General features: G+C 44.3%; 2 long non-coding RNA genes and 1 other non-coding gene across 5 annotated transcripts in view; all 3 read right to left on the bottom strand.

The window, feature by feature from the left end:
• The window catches only part of LOC102135060 (uncharacterized), a 578,423-nt gene that overhangs the window by 429,385 nt on the left and 128,838 nt on the right, over window positions 1–20,200 (bottom strand). The window lies entirely within an intron of this gene.
• On the bottom strand, window positions 7,892–7,998 carry LOC123568222 (U6 spliceosomal RNA). Its single transcript, XR_006691425.2, has one exon. It is a non-coding gene; the product is annotated as a U6 spliceosomal RNA (small nuclear RNA).
• Window positions 14,004–14,866, bottom strand: LOC135966454 (uncharacterized). The gene is made up of 2 exons (XR_010579773.1): window positions 14,661–14,866; window positions 14,004–14,187 (listed from the first exon to the last, which is right to left on the bottom strand). It is a non-coding gene; the product is annotated as an uncharacterized lncRNA (long non-coding RNA).

Raw genomic sequence — 20,200 nt, 5'->3', positions numbered from 1 at the left:
TTGACTGGTAAGGGAAAAATGCCTCAAATGAGCATGTACACAACTTCAGTAAACTCACTGCACTTGCGGCCCCTCCTAAGTGCTGGCAGGCCACTGTGCATCCTAACAGCCCACCCCAAGGGAAGAATCAGGGGAGAAGAAATGTAAACTCTGGAACCTTCCAAGGTTTAAAACCCCAAGTCAAGAACAGAACAGTGCACTTCAACCTCTCAAATTGCTTGCCTGGCCCTCTAACAAGTATACTTTACTTCCTTTCATTCCTGCTCCAAAACTTTTTAATAAACTTTCACTCCTGTTCTAAAACTTGCCTCAGTCTCTCCCTCTGCCTAATGCCCCTCAGTCGAGTTCCTCTGGAAAGGCAAGAATCGACTTGCTGCAAACTGGTATGAATTCGCCACTGCTCACAAGAATATTACTTCAATGTCTGAGCTCCTGAGACCTGAATAGGGGAAATCAGAGGAGGGGAAAGGCTGATCCAGAAATGTAGCTACTCCTGTCAGCCCAGCTGCTGCTTCTCTGCATTGTCCACAACCCCCAAGTCCCCAAGAGAAATTAATCCCCCAGTGGCACTTGCATGGGGTAAGAGCTCCCACCTGGGTCTTTCTTGTCACAAGGGCCAAGCCCCGTGCTGTGGAGCGATAGCCCAGGCTTGGCAAATAAGCAGGCCCTGGAGAACTTGTTTCTGGCCAGACTCCTGTGAGAGCAGTTGGAGCCTCCAGAGAGCTCACAATGAGACACAGCTCCTGGACTCCAGATGAACTAAGAACTGACAGATTAATTAGGCTTCTCCAGGGACTTCTAAACTGTCCCATTGGGCCACCAGAGATCCTCCAAGGTGCCTTGGGAGGTACTGAGAAAGATGACAAGCAGCTGAGGGATAGGGCTTCAGCAACTCCTGGCCTCAGCACGGAAGATCCCCCTGCTCTCTACTGACGCTCTGCACAGAAAGGTTCATCTGATCGATAAGAAGAAAAACATATTTGCAACACATGGAGGGCTCCAGCCTTTGCCTCTGGCCCCTCCAGACATACAGCCATCTCCTAAACTACTCTCACTTCATAATAGTCCTCTGACTTCTCCATGAACTTGGCAGTTGCTTTTCACATACTCAGGTCTGCCTGTCTCCCAGTTCTGGAGAAGGGAGGCAGATGAAGGAGAAAACTCAGACCCAGCGAGGAGAAGGAACCACAGCTGGTAGCAGAGCAGGGGTGGCCCAGGACAAGCACTGTGTCAGCGGCTACACACTCTGAACGTCCCCTCTGACAGCCCCTGCCACCACTTGCTCCCAGCCCACAATTCCACCTCACATCAGAGCCGCTGCCCAAGAGCTCATGAAAACCCCTCTGTGCTTTTTGGCCCTGCGGTTTAGTTCCACACACAGCACACTTTACCAGTTTTCGAGCCAACCCCGAATGACAGTCATTTTCCCCAGGATTAAAAATCCCTTTAACTGATCCTTCATGCCACACAGGCTGAGCCTGGGAAAAACATCCGGGAAGCACATCTGGTCCACCAGCCGACCTCCCTCACAGATGGGCCTTGATGGGCATGAGCCCTAGTTCCTGCTACACCACCAGGAATGTGGCTTTGGGTCCCAGCCCCAGCCAAGAAGCTTACTCCACTGAGTAATCCTAGTGCCTGGAGAAAGTCAGCAAACCTCTGTGAGCCCGTTTCTGCTTCTTGGCAATGTGGGGAAAACACACCCTATTAACTCACTTCACCATCCATTATAGCAAGCAAGGCAGTGGCTAAAAGGCAGTCAGAATCCTTAGTGAAGGCAGAGCATCTGCAGTAATTCCAAGTGTCTGTTCTCTTGCAAGATTGTTGAGAGGTGCAAATGCATATTGTTAAGTGTGGGGGCAGGCTCACATAGTTTCGGTGCAATTCCTCTTGCTTTCCTTCAGCAGCCACCCAAAAGACAGCCTGATCTTGACAGAGGCTTTGACCATGGTGATTTTCACAGAAGCCCTAGATAGTCACCCCTTATCTGTCTTGGGAATAAAGTTGCTGAGGGTTGATTAGCAAAGTAGGGAAAGTGCAACCGAGGCCTGGCATTTTCTAGAGGAGAGATGGCAGTGGCGACAGGGCCCATGGGGTGGGGAAGGGGGTCAGCCGTGTGAGTGGCTCCATTCCTATTAGTGGCACCACCAGCAGACCTCCCTGGAGCCAGCCAGTCCGGCCAGACTGATTAGGCCAATTCACTCTTTATCTAGGACAAGCAGATAAGGTTGTGGCCCAAGAGGGGTGGCTATGGGATGTGCCCAGCTGGAAGGAGACCCAAGAACACTGTAGCTGATGGAGAGGGAAGGGAAGAACAGGAAGAGTTCTCTCAGGAGCCTCCTTTGTGGATTTCAAATGATCTTCAGTCAAGATGGCACTAAGCCTCCTAACATGCCCCACCTGAATACCTGAGGCTGGCAGTTCTCCAACTCTAGAGAGCATCAGAATCACCTGGGGGGTTCCTAAAACACAGGTGGCGGGCCCCCACCCCGGGTCCTGCTTTAGCAGGTCAGGAAGGGACTGAGAATTTGTATGTCTAACAAATTTCCTGGTCATGTTGATGCTACCGGTTCAAGCACCACACTTGGAGAACTGCTGCCATAGGCCCTTGACGAAACCTACCTGTCCAGCCCCTCCCCAGCCTCATCCTTAGGCTATTCCTCAAATCCATCTCCCTCATTGCTCCTGAGACCCTACTTCCAAGAAAGCCCCTAATGAGGAGGGATGGCCACCTCTCTCTCCACAGTCTAGGGTCGTATAGGCACTGAGGTATGGGACCCTCCTGGGCTCCACTTCCCTCATTTTAGGGTGGACCAAGCAATATTTCTTTTTCTTTTTTTTTTTAAGATGGAGTCTCACTCTGTCACCCAGGCTGGAGTTCAGTGGTATAATCTCAACTCACTGCAATCTCCGCCTCCCGTATTCAAGTGATTCTCCTGCTTCAGCCTCTTGAGTAGCTGGGATTACAGGCGTGCGCCACCACACTTGGCTGATTTTTGCATTTTTAGTAGAGATAGGGTTTCACCATGTTGGCTAGTCTGGTCTCGAACTTCTGGCCTCAAATGATCCACCCACCTCAGTCTCCCAAAGTGCTGGGATTACAGGCGTGAGCCACCGTGCCCACCCTAAGCAGTTTTTCAACAAGCCCCTTTCCACACTGAAGTTCCCTGAATCCCTGGAAGGGAAAAGAACACCAAGCTTTAACTGGGAACCTAGCTGGGGCCGGCTCTGTTCTTCCCATTCATCTGGACACCGGATTACACAGATGACTTCATTTTGAGCATCCACTCATATCTAAACCCCTAAATACATGTCTGAAGAGTTTTTCAGTTGTCAACTTTCCCTCATTTTCCTCCTGTCTGCTTTCTTCTCTTTGCCTCTTCCCCAGACTTAATATTTAAGCAGAATTTTATTTCTGCAGATGTTTGATCCATTTTTTTCATACCTCAGCTGGCCACCTTTCGCCTGGGACACTCTGGTGCCCTCCCAGAATAGAATCTTGTCCACAACCATCTCCCTGACAGGCTTCCAGATGCTGCCCTGGCCAGAATCAGTCACCCAGGCTGCACCGGAAGCCACCTGTTGCCTGGTCCCAGCCTTGGCCTAAATCATAGTGGGGAGCCCTGGCAAGAGGCTCAGTGCCTGCCCTCTGAATTGCTAGCAAGATCTCTGGTACCCACACCAAGGCCTTGTAAAACTCCACAAATTTTTGTGAAAAAGAAGTGTCCCTGCAGGCAGAAGGCCTACACTGCATCACTATTTCTGCTGTCAAATGACAGCTTCAGGGTCCCACAAGTGAGAGAGGGGCAGACCCCTGCCTGGGCTAGAATTCTGTGGGTCTTGGGTCTCCACACAGAAGTTGCTCAGTCAGAAACCCCTCTGTCCTCCAGGTGTCCTGACAGACACATATGCTGTCTCCCACCTGACTGTCACCAATAAATCATGGAGCTGGCCAAAGGCAGGTTCTCCTAACATTGCAGGTGAGAAAAGCTGAGATCCCCAGAGCAAAAACAACATGCCCAACGTTGCGCAGATAAATTCTTGGTGGAGTGGGAAAAGGGTCAGGGTCCCCCAGACTTGAACAGCTCACTTTGCTTTGACACAATCTGGCCCTGGGTGCTGTTGCCTGACTCAGATCTGACTGCATGTGCCAGGGCCAGGGCATGTGCCAGGGCCAGCCTGCCCTGGCCGGTCTCTACTCTGTAACCGGACACAACCATGAAGGACATCAAGAAGGGGGCAAGCGAGCAGAAAAGATATACAAAGGGATTTGAGCGGATTTGGTTACAAAGTTGCACCAGCCATTTCCTGGAATCTAATGGGAGCCAGTTCTGAGAACTTGAAGGGGTGGGGAAGTAGAGGGGGGAGGGAAAAAAAAGGCAGATGACTGGCTTGCGGGGTGTGCAGTGGGGAGGAGAGATGGGCCCTGCTCTTGTGGCCAACAGCCAGGCAGGCCAGGCTCCTGGAGGCAGGAAGGGGCCTGAGAAGTATCTTTCCCCAGCCCTCAAATGATTTCTGCAGCCTATGGAAAGCCCCCAGGCCTTCCAATAAAGCTCCTTCTAAGCCTTCTTCCCAAAGCCCACTCTGGGCCTGGACAGCCTGGAGGGTTGATGTGCTTCTCCAGGGCTGGTAAGGACAAAAGGGAGCAAAGGTTCCTGGTCCACCCAGGATGCCTTTGCCCCTGGAGACAGGGAACCAAGGCCCTCTGGTGCTGTTCTTGTCTTCTAGGCCTTCCTGCCCCTTTCCTCTTGCCTCCTCAACCCTCTCCTCTCTTCTTGCTCTCCCTCTGCTTCCGCCTTCACATTCTTCTTCTTTCTGTAGAACTTCTCCACCTCCACCTTCCTCTACCCCTTTGGTACTTCCACATTCCATAATGCCCAGTTGAGGACAGAGGCAGAACCTCATCCTGAACCCCTGCCCACGCTGAGCAAGTGGGGTTTGGAGATAAGAGTCACAATGGGGACTTCACTTCTCACGAGTGATTCAGCAGCCTCCTGCATACTTGCTCTCACTCTCTCTAAGCCTCATTCCTGCCAGGAGGGCCATGTCTGCCAGGCCCAATCACCAACGTGGGGAAACCAGCAATCCCCTATTTTTCCAGAAAGTCCCCCCATCATCACACACTTTATTTGCCCTCTTCCTTTCCTTTCCCCTTTACCCACAGGACCAAGGAAAGATGGAGATCGTTCACCTGTTCCTACCTCTATGATAGCTGCCTACATTGGCATGAAAAACACCAAATCATAAGGCAAGACAAGGAAGCTTCACCCACTAAACCACAGGCCCCTTGAGGGAAGGACCTGTGCCTTTTAATGTTGTGCAACAAAGCCACTGTGACTTTGTGGCTGAATATATTTATTACTTTTATTTGGAGCTGCACCAATTTTTTTGGCTTTTAAGGCCAATGTATTACTTCTGTTATTTAAATGTTGAGAGAGACATACTGAGGCATGAATTAGCAGCTCTTGCATACTTGGATACTCCGAACCCAACATATTTTCAATTGAGACCATCCTGGAAAATCTGTTATGTAAAGGAGATGATGCATACTATCCCCAGCTGGGTCTGGGAGAGATATGGAGTAGGCATTCAAACAAGGTGTGTCCAATTGCTTAGTTGTTTCACTAAAGAAATCAAGATGGCATGGGTGGAAAGCCAAAGGGGATGGAAAGCCAAATGTCATGACCAGCACTGTCTGCAGATCACCCATCAACACTCCTCCTACTGTCTGACATCCTATTATCAATTGCAGATTTTGCTAAAAATTAAACCAAGTCAGATGTCTCTTCTCAAAGTAGCCCACAGACAGGGTGCCATCTCAGGATCATCTGAAGCTAGTGCGGGAAAGACGAGTCCCTTTCTTTAGCAAACAAGTCTTTTTGTCACAACCCTGACTTATTCCTGGGGCCTGCTGGGTGGTGTACACAGTGACCGAGTCATATATATAGTATGACCTTTGAGGGCGATATCATGATAAGATGCCCACACAGAAGCAAAGCCAAGTTCCTTGGCCTTGTGTATGAGGCTCCCTGCTTGTGGCTAGTTTTCCAGACTGAAAAGCCCTGTTTATCTTTCCCACTCAACCTCCTCTGAGAAACTTTCTGATTCTCCTTAACTTTATTGACATTTCCCTTCCTGGAACTCCCAAAGCACCATGCCTGAATCACCCATCTGGCCCTTACAGCCTGTCGGCATGGTAAGTTGGCTTTTTTATGTCCACATAGCTGAAACCGCCATCTCTGTGCAGATCTCCCAGGAGGTTCTTTGCACACTTCTCCAGTTTTGTTGTGCTTTCTCTTCCCAAGTGACCCCTATGGGTGACTCCTCTTTGGAGGGCCACCTTTGGCCTACTAGAGCCACTTCACTTGCATACAAGCAGAGAACCTGATATGCCCAGGAACCTATGACCTCATGGGGTAACCCCTTGTTCCAGGGCATATATCAGTCAGGATCTAGTCTCAGACAACAAATCACACCAGTTATTTTAACAGAGAGAATTTAATATAAAGAATTATTAATAGTATTAGGAACAGAAAAGGCTAAAGGGGATATTATTAAGGTATCGAAGAGGTAGCAATTATAAGCAGCTAATATCTTTAGTCTAGGGGAACACAAGGGAGCATTAGAATTATAAAACTTAAAAGCTTGAAGGGAGACACTCACAGAGCTGATCTGCACCCCTTAGAAAAGGAGCTGCTTCTCTGCTGGGGCTGAAGGGGAGGGCTCACCATGCTGGGACCCAAACCCCTGAGCCAGATGACGGCCGATGGTGTTTCTGTGGGAGAACAATGGACCTAGTTCTACAAGTGTTGACAAAACTGCAAACTGGTGTCCCTGGCTGCTACTGGAAGGAACTGCCACTGCCAGGGTGAGAAATCATTGCTATGTGATACTGATAGGAGCGGAAAGCATGACGAGGAACAGAAAGCAAACAGGAAGGAGCACTGGCCAGGCCAAACTAGAGGCTGCCTTACAGAGATGGGATTAAATTTATTCACCTACAGAAACACTAGAACCATATTACTGCCATGTATATGAATTTCAGGGACAGTTTGAAATTAACAGAGGGCAAAGCCAAAACTGAAAGAGATCTACTTTGATTCAACTTGCTCATACTCTGATGCCCATACTCAGGAATGGAACTGTTCTCTTTCCTATATGGGTTAGTTTATTCTGGGAAACAGTAAAGAAGATGCCTACTTAAGTCACTTAACCAACTAGGACCTTGACTATGGAAACCACACACCATCCTAAATAGAGAGGATCTCAGGGACTGGCTATTACAACCTTCCCCTCTCCTCCCACCCACTAGCAGACATTAACAGATGAGGAAACGAAATCACAGAGGGACCAAGTGATCAAAGAGTGGCCAGGACTAGCCCTGGAACTGGAGTCATTCTTTTGTTCAACAAGTATTTATTGATCATCTATTGTTCTCGCCATGGGTCTAGGTTCTTGGAAAATATCAGTGAATAAAACTCCCAGGAAATTGGGAAAACTAAAATATAAGCCATACTGTGGCAAAGAGATTTTGTCTGTATCTCTTCTTCCTAAGGTGCTCTCTCTTTATTACTTTAGGAGGGCTTCGTTTTTCACTTATTTTTTTTTTAATTTATTTTTTATTATTATTATACTTTAAGTTCTAGGGTACATGTGCATAACGTGCAGGTTTGTTACATATGTATACTTGTGCCATGTTGCTGTGCTGCACCCATCAACTCGTCAGCACCCATCAACTCGTCATTTACATCAGGTATAACTCCCAATGCAATCCCTCCCCACTCCCCCCTCCCCATGATAGGCCCCGGTGTGTGATGTTCCCCTTCCCAAGTCCAAGTGATCTCATTGTTCAGTTCCCACTTATGAGTGAGAACATGCGGTGTTTGGTTTTAAAAATATGGAACGCTTCAAGAATTTGCGTGTCATCCTTGCGCAGGGGCCATGCTAATCTTCTCTGTATCGTTCCAATTTTAGTATATGTGCTGCCGAAGTGAGCACGTTTTTCACTTATTTTATCTGCAGACCTCATCATGAAACAAAACACTTTCAGCGAGTTGTTGTGCTTAAAAGGAGAAGCTTAGAGAGGCAACAGAATACAGTGCAATGAACACTGCATTTTGCCCCCATGCTCCACTGACCTCCATAGTTCTGAAAACTCTAGGACCATACCAATTTCAAACATCCTGCTCTTGTGACAGTACGTACTAAGAACCTTGTTTCTGGATGGTTGGGTATATATGTTCATGTTCACATTCTTCTTGGAAAGAGACTGGTGCCAGAGACTGGTGCCAGGCACAACAGCTCCCCCAGGTGCTCTGGAGGAATGGCCTGTGTTAGACAGTGGTGGGGATCAACTGGTTTGGAAATTAGTTCACCTCTTCCATTAAAACAACACCCTTTTTTTTTTTTTTTTTTTTTTTGCTTTAAGTTCTGAGATGCACGTGCAGAACATGCAGGTTTGTTACATAGGTATACATGTGCATAATGCTTTGCTGCACCCATCAACCTGTCATCTAGGTTTCAAGCCCCACATGCCTTAGATATTTGTCCTAATGATCTCCCTCCCCTTGCTCCCCACTCCCCAACAGGTCCCAGTGTGTGATGTTCCCCTCCCTATGTCCATGTGTTCTCACTGGAAAACAACAAACTTTTAAGAGATCTTATGGGAAACCTCAGAGATAATGGAGGAGCCAGGGTTTCTTTAGGAGGTTGAAAATTCTTACGTTCTATTTTTCACATTTCCAATGATACCAGGCCCATTTATTGTTGATGATAGACATGAAGGTGCTTTGAGCCTATAAAATAAGAAAAGCAAAGAGAAGCAAAGGGAGACAGATAAGGCAATGGAAAATATAGATGTGGCTGCATTTCACCCTTCACCTGAGTTCGAATCAAGAAGCATGGCTTGTGCTCACTGATCCAGGGGATGAATTGAAATTTTGTTTATTCTGGTCTTTGTTTTTCCCTCTTTCTCTTGATCTCCATTTTTTAATCTTTTCCTCTGATTTTCTAGTTTAACTCCTGGGAAACAAAAGGGACAAAGGGAAACTGGGCTCCAATTCTATCAATCAACTGTCAGAACTTCTACAAGGTGCTTGGTCATGTAAATTAAAATTTCAAGAGTTCTAATATGTATCTGGGTTATCATTTCCCACATAATCTTAGAAATTTGAACATGGAACACCTGGTAACCCATTTAGTACATGGATACACAGAAAATAAGGGTGTAATGATGGGAAGGTAAATTCAGAACCTTTGAAAACTCTATTAAATATCTCAAAATGGAATTATCTTTGAAGAATCTATTTTATGTGTTTTGTATATGCTTATTTCAGCTGATACTATAAAGAAGCACTTTTAGAATCCAGGGAAGACAAGGAATCCGGAATGAATGTCCTTCATACATTTTCTATTCACATAGAATAGTGCTCTAACCTACCCCAAATAAATAGAGGCCTCCACTGTGCTAAAAGTCCTCTGAGCAATAAGAGTTTACAACCTCTCTTAGTCACCCATGCCAGGTCATTGCCAAAGTTCACCTTTAATGCTCTCTCACACTGCTGATGGGACTACAGGTCAATGAAACCTCTCTGAAAAGCAATTTAGAAAACACATAACCCATTTGACCCTATAAATCCACTTTTATAAGCTGTATCCTAAGAAAATATAAAAAATACAGACAATACTGAACAAAGATGTAAATTTTGGTATACATTTTAATAAAAATAATTAGAACTGCAGTAAATATAAGATGTTGGTTCATAGATTGTATAAAACAAAATGATAGAATATTATGTAGTCATACACATACATACAACAATGTTAGCATGATGCATTTTCTGTCTCCGTTTTGGCTGAGGCCCTAAAAAAGCAGAGAATAATATATCAGGGAGCAAGTATTCCTACCTATCAAAGGTGCTAGGCAGCCCAAGGGGCAGTTAACATTCCCAGAGGAAACCTTCAACTAGGAGAGGATGGAAATCCATTACATGTCCCACCCTCCCCGCATCTGGAGAGATAATTCCAAGGTGCATTCTACAGTTTCTCAGAGGGTCTCCAGCAGGATTGAACCCCAGTTGCTGATGACAATACTCAGCTCAGTAACATATTCTTTATTCTCTTCCTTCCCTGTCCCACGTGGCCTGTCCCCTCCCTTCTGCTTCCTATAATCTACCTCCCATTACAAAGCCTGGACTCAGGTTCTTATCTCAGGTTGTATTGGAAGGTGAGATAAAATTAAGTTGCTCCCAAAACATGCCAATAATATCAAATACTCAGCAAGGGAATTATAGATTTTGAATACCAAAAACTCAGGAAGGGAATTATGTACAAAGAGCTCATTTCATCCCCCACCCAAAGCAGGAAAACACACAATGAAAATGTGGCTCTCTGCTTCAAAGAGGGGAGGGGAAATATATTGAGAATATACACAAACGAATAATCCAGTGAGTTGTCTTGCTCCAACATTATCATCTCATCGCTGCCATTGTTATTGTCATACACCAACAATGCAGGTAGAGATCAGTCAGGGTCCCCACCCTTCAGGGAATCACAAAACTGGAAAAAGACTCACAGGTCCAGGACCTGTTTAAGGCAATTCCTCTGCCTAACACAATGTTCTTGCAGTCCCAGCTATCAAGAAAGCATTTAGAGAACACAGTGTTATACGCACCAAAAAATAATAATAAGTGTCAGGGGCAGGAGGACTACAATGTGTTAGGAGTCTTCTGTCCCAATTTGGAGCCCAAGTCACATCCAGACAGACAACTGATTCTCTTCTCTGTGGTTATAATTCTTATAATTTCCTCATTAATTTCAAACTATTCTTCAGGAAAAAGAAGGGATTCTGAGGCTAGCAATGAGATAGACTTGATAATGTGTGGTCCCAGTGATCTGAATAAAGATCCAAAAAGCAGGTTGCCCTGTATACAATTCCAGATGCTTGTCCTTGGATCCCCTACCTAGAATATCAAACTGTCCTCTTTACTGTTTGATAAATGTGGGCAAGAGAGCAACGGAACCAACACAGCTGGTAGTGCTAGCTACCAAAAGTTTAGGAGAGAGGTTACAAAATCAAATATCTTCAGAGCTCAGGCAGGTAGTATAAAGTAACACAAGCAGGGATTTGTGGAGACAGGCAAATTGACAAGTACGTGCCTCTTCCAAAAGATGCTTCTGAGTGCAAGCCAGTTAAAATCTAGTATTGATAGACACTGAACATTTTTAAGAGCAACCAAGAAGTCAAATATCTAGATTTTACATGAAAGTTCCTGACTTTTCCATGGTGGCAACTAATCCAAATGTTTTCTGCTCACTCCACATTGGCCTGCATAGGACGTCAAAGAAAACATATTTGTGGGCTGTTTCGGTTCTTGGGCCACCAGTTTGGACATAAGTTATGAGAGTTATCTTCTGTTATTGGAGAATGTATTAAAAGCGCACCATAATGGGCAACTATAAAATTTTGAAAAGCAGAAAGACTGGAGAAAAGTGTTAGGTCATGAGTTATAACCGAGCAAGAGGGACTGTACTCAGATTCACAAGCTTATGCTCTCTAATCTGGGACCAATTTCAGCACCGGATATGATGAGTTATAAAGGATAATGGTGGCTGTAACATTATGACGCTTGTTGCATCATACAAAGCCCTGACCTGATAGCTGCCTCCTCCTGTCACTGATTTAATTGCCTGAGTAGCATCTGGCTTAGGACTAGTAGGTTCTGTCCCCTAGCCCTACTTCCCTGTACTCCTTAAAAGACCCTTTTACCAGAAATATAAAATTACTAGTCCCATGAAGACAAGTATAAAGATAGCCTACTGCAGAAAGGTATCCAGAAAGAGGAAGAAGCCTCTGAGTAGAAGTAACAACCTACCGCAAAGGGTTAATGAAACTCTTAGGAAAAGGAAGCATAATATTGACACTTAGGTGAGATCCGGAGAAGAAGGATCCAACCTCCCAGGGGCTGGAGGAATGAGGGTAGATAGAACCCTGCCAGCCAGCTCTACCTACCTCTTCGTTTGTGTGACTTTTTTGAAGGTATAATAGCACCACTCTGACGTGGGTCTTAATTCAAGCACATCCTAAGCTGTATGATCTTAAGCAAGTTAATCATTCCACCTGTTTCAATTATGAAATTGGGACCCTGATTACCTCGATGCTACAACCGAGATAAATGAAATAATGATTCCACAGTCTCTAGTGTAGGGCCTGATAAACTGCAGTCTGCAGGCCAAATCCAGCAAAGTTTAACTAAAACAAAGCCAGAGCCATTCACTTACTATGGCTGCTATCACCTGCAAAGAATAAAACACCTGCTATCTGGCCCTATAACTCTGTCGGGGCTCTCTTGAGTGGCCCTATCACCTCGTATAACTCACAAAAGCTGCTGTAAGGTATAACTTGGGTCATGGTTGCTTACCTCATACAAGACTTTCATCAATAAATATTAAATACCCTAGACAGAAGATTCAAATGTTTCACATCCTGTAGTTCTCCACTATTATCAACTTCAAAATTTTCTTCTAAGTTTCAAATTTGAACATGTGATAGATCTCCTGGTACTATTAGATTTATTCTGGTTTTCTCCTGGACTATATGTCTTAGACTATATACACTATGTGTACATTTCTTAGAGTACATAGACATGTGAACAGGACCTGGCACATGGGCATTATTCAATAGTAAAACATGTCCTATGTAAATGTATCAAAAATAGTGAGGGTGGTGTGGAGGACTGCGCCAGAATGACGCAGGGAAGGCTATTGACCTCTTTGCCTTTGCCTTCTCCCTGAGATTATGTCAGTGTATGCACAACATGATTACAGCCTACTACTGCCAGACACACTTATAACCCGTTACTGTAGCCAGTTACTACCAGAGGTCCCTGTTACCTGTTACCATGGCCTACTACCATAAGACATGCTTACATCCAATGATATAGCTATATTACTACAGCCTGCTACCACAAGAGCGACTTGTATTATTACTACATACACTACCTCAGGACACCCCGCTCTTGCGCCCAGGAACACCTGCCATAACATCTTTAAGCAGTAAATTGCCATCTCTCCGCACCCCTACACTAAGACCGAATGTGACCACCAAAGAGCAAAAGCAATCATCAAAGAAATGCAAGAAGCTCATCAACATCTAGGAAATAGGACAAAACCCTGGGGCCCACCTAAGTCAGCCGAACAAGAAAAAGGCAGTTTCTGCATCTTTCATGTTCCAAAGGAAATAGAGAATTGAGTTGTGAGGCCCCAACCTTACAGATTAGCTTTGGTCTTGCTGGTAAATGGTTTTTAAAGATTGCATTTATGATTCTCGGGGGGAGGCAAGCTGTGCTTAGCAGAACTTTTGCAGTTTAGTGGTAATGGATTGGGAGTAAGAGATGATTTGGTACCTTTACATAAGTTATACAAGGTTCACGTTTAATTACACAAGGGATTCTATAAAGCTATAAGAATTATTTGATCCCAAATTGCCCAAACACTACATGATATCTAGAGCATACTACCAGGAGAAGCTCGAGGATGTTGTCCTTTAAAGAGTTCCAAATGTACATATGCCTTTGTAAGCGTATGTTGTGTCTTTGCACTTCCTCACATTTACAATTCCGGGACTTCATGATGGATGACCTGGGCTTGTTTCTAGGAAAACAAGCATCTTCATTTCTGCTAACAAATGAATGAGAAGTGTGAACTGTGGTGATCTGGTGGTTCACCTGTCTTAGCCTGCACTGGACTTGTTTAGATGGTCTATCAAACCAAATAAGCCCTTATCATATCCAGAAAGCACCTCAATTTATCCCAAACCAAAGCCCAACCACAAACATCATAGTAAATCTTTCAAACAGGAAAAAAAGGGTAAACTACATATTTCCTCCTGACTCATGTGGTTCTCCCTCTACTTATCACACCCATCTGATTACATGAAGGGCTAGGGTTCTAAGGTCACCCAACGTCACTCTTCAGCTGAACAGTAACACTCAAACACACCTTTGTCAGAGAAAGAAGAGAAATTTTATTTAGAGACACTGGGGTGGAGAGGAATAATCAATGATGATTATGGTGGTCTTGGGCCTGTACCAAAAGCCTTTCTTAGTGCTGGTTGTGGGAGAACACATGGCCCAGAAAAGCCCAGATTCAAGCAGCTTCTTCAACCAAAACATTGACATATTCTGCTGACTAAAGAGACAAATAAGAATATTAAAGATATACACTCCAAAAACCCATGTGTTTTTCATATAGGGACCTTCCCCACTCAGTTTCCCAGAGATTCCATCAAATAACAGACCTTCAAAGAGTTTGAGAGTCCCACCTCAAAGAGGTAGTCCAGGGTTTGTATGATCTCTCTTTACTGCATGGACAAGATTAGAAGGAGGCTCTACAGCACAAAGAAGACAAGCCATGAGCACAGAAAGCCTGGCTCTTCACAGGACTCATGGGGAAACAGGGAGAGAGTTGGGTGGTTGTTTTTTATTGGTGGGTGGGTGTTGGTAAGGGAAGGGATTGTTAGAGAAGTACTGGGGCCAGTCTTTAGAAGGTGATAGGAGATCTTTGCTTATGAAGAGGCATGACAGTTTGGGAGACTGGCAGGCATGGGTGACAATTCCTCAGTCCTGAGAGTCCCCTTTATAATCAGAAAATGTCATCAATACCTTGTCTTCTCATTCCTTTTCAGAGATAATTTCCTTGCTTTTTGCCTCTGTGGGGAATATTTCAGATGACATGCTGAATACCTACATCTGCAGGCCTTCACCATCTTCTGTTCCTCAGCTCTGGTCAGTACGAGGTTTTGGTTGAAACAGCAATATCCACCTGCTCCTACTGTTGTCCCTCTCTCCTACCCTAAATCCATTTGTCCAAAGCAGTCCACCCATCATTTCCTTTATATAGTGGCTTATGACATGGACCCTCCTGGTAAAGGGTCCATGATTGATGGTGCCTTGTCACAATGGCTGAAAGTCAACATGAAAGCTTGGTTGAGTGGTTGGGGCAGTACTGAAATGTTGGATAAAATTAAGAAAATGCCTATTGGGATTCCTTAAATCAGCTGGCTTCCTATCAGGATAGCCCATTGGAACCCCCATGAATTACAGAAACCAAGCAAAATTCTCTATGCCTTTCAAATACAAGTCTAGCATTTTTAAAGCCTTTGTCTGCTGACACATTTAGGCATATATTCCTGGTTTCATTGCCTTACTTCTAGAAAGAGCTCCTGAGGGAGGATTTGAATAATGTACACTTTTTAAATGAATGTATTGAAGTATAATTGATATACAATTAACTGCACATATTTTAAGTGTACAATTTGATAAGTTTTGACACAGGTATACACCCATAAACCATTACTACAAATCAAGATAATAAGTACGTTCTACTGTGCTCCCTTTGTAATCTTCCCCTGCCCCTCCCCCAAGTTCTACTCTAAGTCCCCAAAATGTGGAATTTAAAGCTCTATTCCAGTTCATTTTCTAAATCTACTACCCCTGCCCTATCCCCTAGAGCCCCACAGAAATATAGCTTGAACTTCAAGAAGCTTACATCTGGCCGGAGAAGGCATCTTCTATTGGTAGATATAAAATGTAACTAAACAAAGAAGTAACCATAGAGTATAGGGCCTTTGTTTTGAGTCTTGAAGCACATATGGAAGTTGAATAGGTGAAGATGAAAAAAATAGTACAAATCACTGAATTTCCTATGAACACCTGTACTTTTTCTACTTTTTAAATAACCCAGTTTGGTTATAACAGAGGTTCCCTGAAGGAAATAATAAAGGACATGGCTAAAAAGCCAGGTTGGGGTTGGAGATGGGGATATGGAAATTGAAATGCTTTAGTCAAAATGTCTACATCTTGTAAACAATAAAGAGTTTCTCAGATTGAACTGAAGAGTAACATGATTAGCCTTGCTTTATGAAGTTTCACTGGGCAGCAGTTTGCATGAAAAAAGAGACTCCAGCCACCTCCACAGTGATGTAGCCCAAAGGCTGATGAAGGGCTGCCACCTGGCATCATAGAAACATGGGCCTCATAAAGGGGGAAGAGCCCAACAACACACCTGGGCTTCAAGCCTAAGCAATGTAGCTCTGGGTGGTGCCAACCAGAAGGGTCAGGTTGGCAAGAAGGTCCCAAGAAATGTCATCACCTCTCTTCCTTAAAAGCCTGGTTTCAAACACACTTCCTGAACAAGGGCTGTAGTGATTCACCCACTTCAAGAGGGCCAACTTCATGTTGAGGTCGTAGGGGGTGGAGGGGTGGATGTGATCATCCAAGCATCCCCCAGTGTCCCTCTAATATCCCACCTCTTGCAGACGCCCAAGAGGCAGAGAATGCTACAGTTCTCTTGTCATTCTTTTAACATAAGACCTAAGGTTTTAATCCTGGGTAGGGCAACAAAGGCAGAAAAGAAGAGAAAGAAAGAGAAGGAGGTAGAGTTGTATTTAAACCACATATGTGATGCTGAGCTTAATGTATTCTAACTCTTCTCCGATTGTCAGATGCTCTGCAGGAATCACCTAAGGTAAGGACAGAGAAATGAGATGAGGTTCCTCAAGCGCTCACACAGTGCCTGACTCTTAGTAGGTCCCCTAAAAGTGCTCTGACCACCTCAAGTGTCACAGCTTCCAGTTTTGCATGCCTTACTTTCAACCCCATTCTCTCAACCCCATGTCTCTATCCCATTTGTCTACAGGGCATCCTTGGGAACATTGGACCTGTCTGGTAGACATTCAACCTATACAAAACTAAAACCAATTTTTTTCTGTTCACATCTGTTTCCCGCTCCTGTATCTACTCAGCAGTCATTCACTATTCACTTAGGGCAGAAGTCTAGGATTAAAACTTTACCCCTCCACGTAAATCATGTCAGTATTTTATAACACACCCCATTCTTCTCCAACTCCATGGTTGGCTTGGGTTAAATGGCTTAATATCACTAGAGAACTTACCATGTTGCAGGCACTTTCCTACAATAGATAACAAGTTAGACTTCAAGTCTTCTGTTGATAGCTGTCTTTATGGTGAACATTAAGTCAAAGATATCACCCTCTGGGTAACTGACCATCTTCCTCTGCATCCCTTCTGTGGCAGCAGTTAGAGCACATGCACTAAAATTAAGTAGATGTGGATCTAAATCCCAGTTCTGCTGTTCAGTATTTGCATACCCTTAAGCGATTTCCTGAAGCTCTGAGCCAGTAAGGAGGTGATCTCCAACTAGGTGTTTCGTCTCCTCATTAGTAAAATAATAGGATTGCCATTAAGCCTGAGTCCTTCTCTCTTTAACTTACTGAAGATTTTTAAGGCTGGGAGAAATATAATGATTTGTCCACATGTAGTAAGTTGAGAAGCTTGGATCCAGAAAATCAGTCTGACTAAATATTGGAGGAAATCATCCCAGGTCCCCTGCTCAGCCCTTCTCTTGTAGATTGGTTCACTGACCTCATGTGGACTTTGTGATATCCCAGAGAGGGGAAGACCCAGTCACAGTGGCCTAGCTTCTTTGCAGCTGGGCTCCTTCTGTCTCAGAGCTGAGAATACAATCTTCAGGCAAATGACTGGAAAACTACCTTCAGGCCCCTAACATCTCCCATCACTAAGTATAAGCACTAAGTGAGTGCATTCAGCCACACTAGGATACAGCAGAGCTGCATGTACCCTAGGACTCAGCCAGTTTCCTACAGGAGCATAGAAGAAAGCACCACTAAAGGAGAACAAGGAGAAGGAAGAGGAAGAGGGCAGTGATTGGCAAGGCTTGAGGGTAAGAGTAGGAGAAGTGAAGACAGGAGTAGTACCAGCTATGGATAGAGGATGTGTGTGAGGAGGGGAGAGGGGAGATGGTCATGGACCCAGTAATGAAGAGGCTAAGTTCATTCTCAGGCAAATGGCACAGCCTCAGTATGAAGCAAGTCATTTGCAAGTATTCATCAATCTCCCATTATGAATAGGAGATTTGACCAGCTCTCCTGGACTATAAAGGTGAACAAGATAGGGATTTTTCAATTTAGTTATCTGGTATTTGCCATATGTAGTGCCTTAAGTGAGGCAGAACAGACAGGGTGGGCTTCATAGTCATGGGACCTGTGCATCACAAACGGTCTTGTGCCCACTTACCCACACTGATCCCAGATTTATGCTCTTCTGTCACCACCTTGAAATTCTTAATAACTTTTTAGCAAGAGACTAGCATATTCATTTTGCATTGGACTTCACAAATTATGTAGCTGGTTCTAGGGAGACATAACTTTTTTTATCTGGAGCATGTGGAGTCCTAATAAGTAACAACAAAGAAAGGACGCAAGGTAGGGGAAGGCCAGCCCCAGGTTGGAGAAGAAAAATAAAAAATTTTTCTGAGAAATGGCTAAACACAAATAACCTGTGGGCACAATGACCTCCTTCCCCACATAGACCCAGCAGCACAACGTCATTCTGCACATAAATCCTATAAAACTCCCCTCCAGCCCCTGCCTCTTTGCAGACAGCCCCTTCTTTGCTGTGCTGCCCATTGCTTTCTTGCAACATACCTTCATACTCTGTCTAATAAATCTGCCTTTCTTTACCTATGATTGTCTTGGTAAATTCCTTTACTGCCCACAACACCAGCCCTAGCTAGTCACACCCACAAGAAAGCAGATGTCACAGGAAGTAGCAAGTAAGCTAGGCCAAACCAGAGCTAAAGAGGTAATAAAATCATAAGGGAAAATTTGGAAAATGTCAAGTTAGCCTTGTGTGCCCATCTGAAGAACTTCCTGTGGCTCTCCTGCTCTAACCAGGGACTTTTAAACCTCAGTTTTGTCTTTCCTCTCTTGCAACATGAAGAAAGTGCACTTTTACTGTTGCAGTAGTCTTAGAAAACAAATATTTCTACATGGTGACATGGTCCTTACTAGAACCCCAGAACATTTCCATGGTATGACCTACTACATTTCCTCCCCACCAAATAATAATAATAATAATAATAATAATAACAGTAATAAGACTGCCAAGTATCTGGAATTTCTTGATCAATAAAATCTGTGACTCTAAAGCATCTGGGTCTTTCTTTGGTCCTTACTAAAAACAAAAGCTTTGCTTTGAACATTTCTCTAGGCAAGTCCCATCTGCTTCCCCAGAACAAGAATGTAATGAAGAGGGAAGTGTTACTAAACCTTTGTGCTTTGGACCACAGAACTTTAGGATTAGAAAGAGCAGCAAAAGATCGACTTTTTTCTTTTTATTTAGTATAAATACAACTAAACCTACTTTTTGAGATCTCCAAATATGAGAATTCTGCCCCAAAGAACAATGGGGAAACCTGACAGTGACACTGTCAAGCAAGCCTTCATTGCCAACTCTCTCTTTTAAGAGTTTCAGGACATGTAGTAAAATTATGCTTTGAATCTGCCTGTTCTTCTCCCTCAATCACCACTAAGACTAGGAAGTAGAGGCTTGGCAAGCCAAGTCAAAGAGGTAGGGCTCATTGTGATGCTCTCTCTTGGCCCAACCTTGGTCAGTAGAGTTAGTCAGATCTCCTGTATCCAATGCACTCTACCAGCCTGATGGTCACAATGCTTTGAAATCACCCATTATGAAGCCATTGACCTTCTTCATGTGTGGCAACCTCAGCCTGTCTCTGCGGTCCTTTTCCCCCCTTGATAGCAACTCTTTCCCCGCTTTCAAAGGGTCAGGTGCCCTAAAACTCTGAACTGATGGCCCTTGGCAGGTGGGATGATTTTAAGAGGGCCAAGGCTCCTGTACATGGCTCTTAGCACACAAGGGGAGAAGAGAAAAGCAGACCAAATGCACAGAAAATAAAAAAGAGGCCAGAAATTATAATTGCGGTGCATCATTGCATAGTGGCAGAAGCCTGGACTGGAGATTAAGAGATGTAGGTTTGAGATCTCACTTTGCCTATGATTTGTGACTTTGTCTGTTACCCTTCATCTCAAGGTCTATTTATTATAAAATTGTTCTCTAGCAACACTCCAACTCAAAGTTCCTTACTCCAGTTGGTGGATGGATTAAAACATATTATTCGTGACCACATGAGGCCAAATGATTTTAATATGTGTGATATTTTTGTACCATAACACCCTTTTCTAACACCCTGGGATGCAGCCCTACTTTTAACTTAACAGCTGAATGGAACTGTATTTCCAGTGTATTCGGAAAAAGGACATATTTTTTGTTACTATGTTATAGATGGGGATTAAGGGAGGCAG

This window comes from Macaca fascicularis, chromosome 12, assembly GCF_037993035.2.
Source record: "Macaca fascicularis isolate 582-1 chromosome 12, T2T-MFA8v1.1".
NCBI lineage: Eukaryota > Metazoa > Chordata > Mammalia > Primates > Cercopithecidae > Macaca > Macaca fascicularis.
Note: the sequence above shows the minus strand (reverse complement) of the source record. Positions and strands in the feature narration are given on the sequence as shown.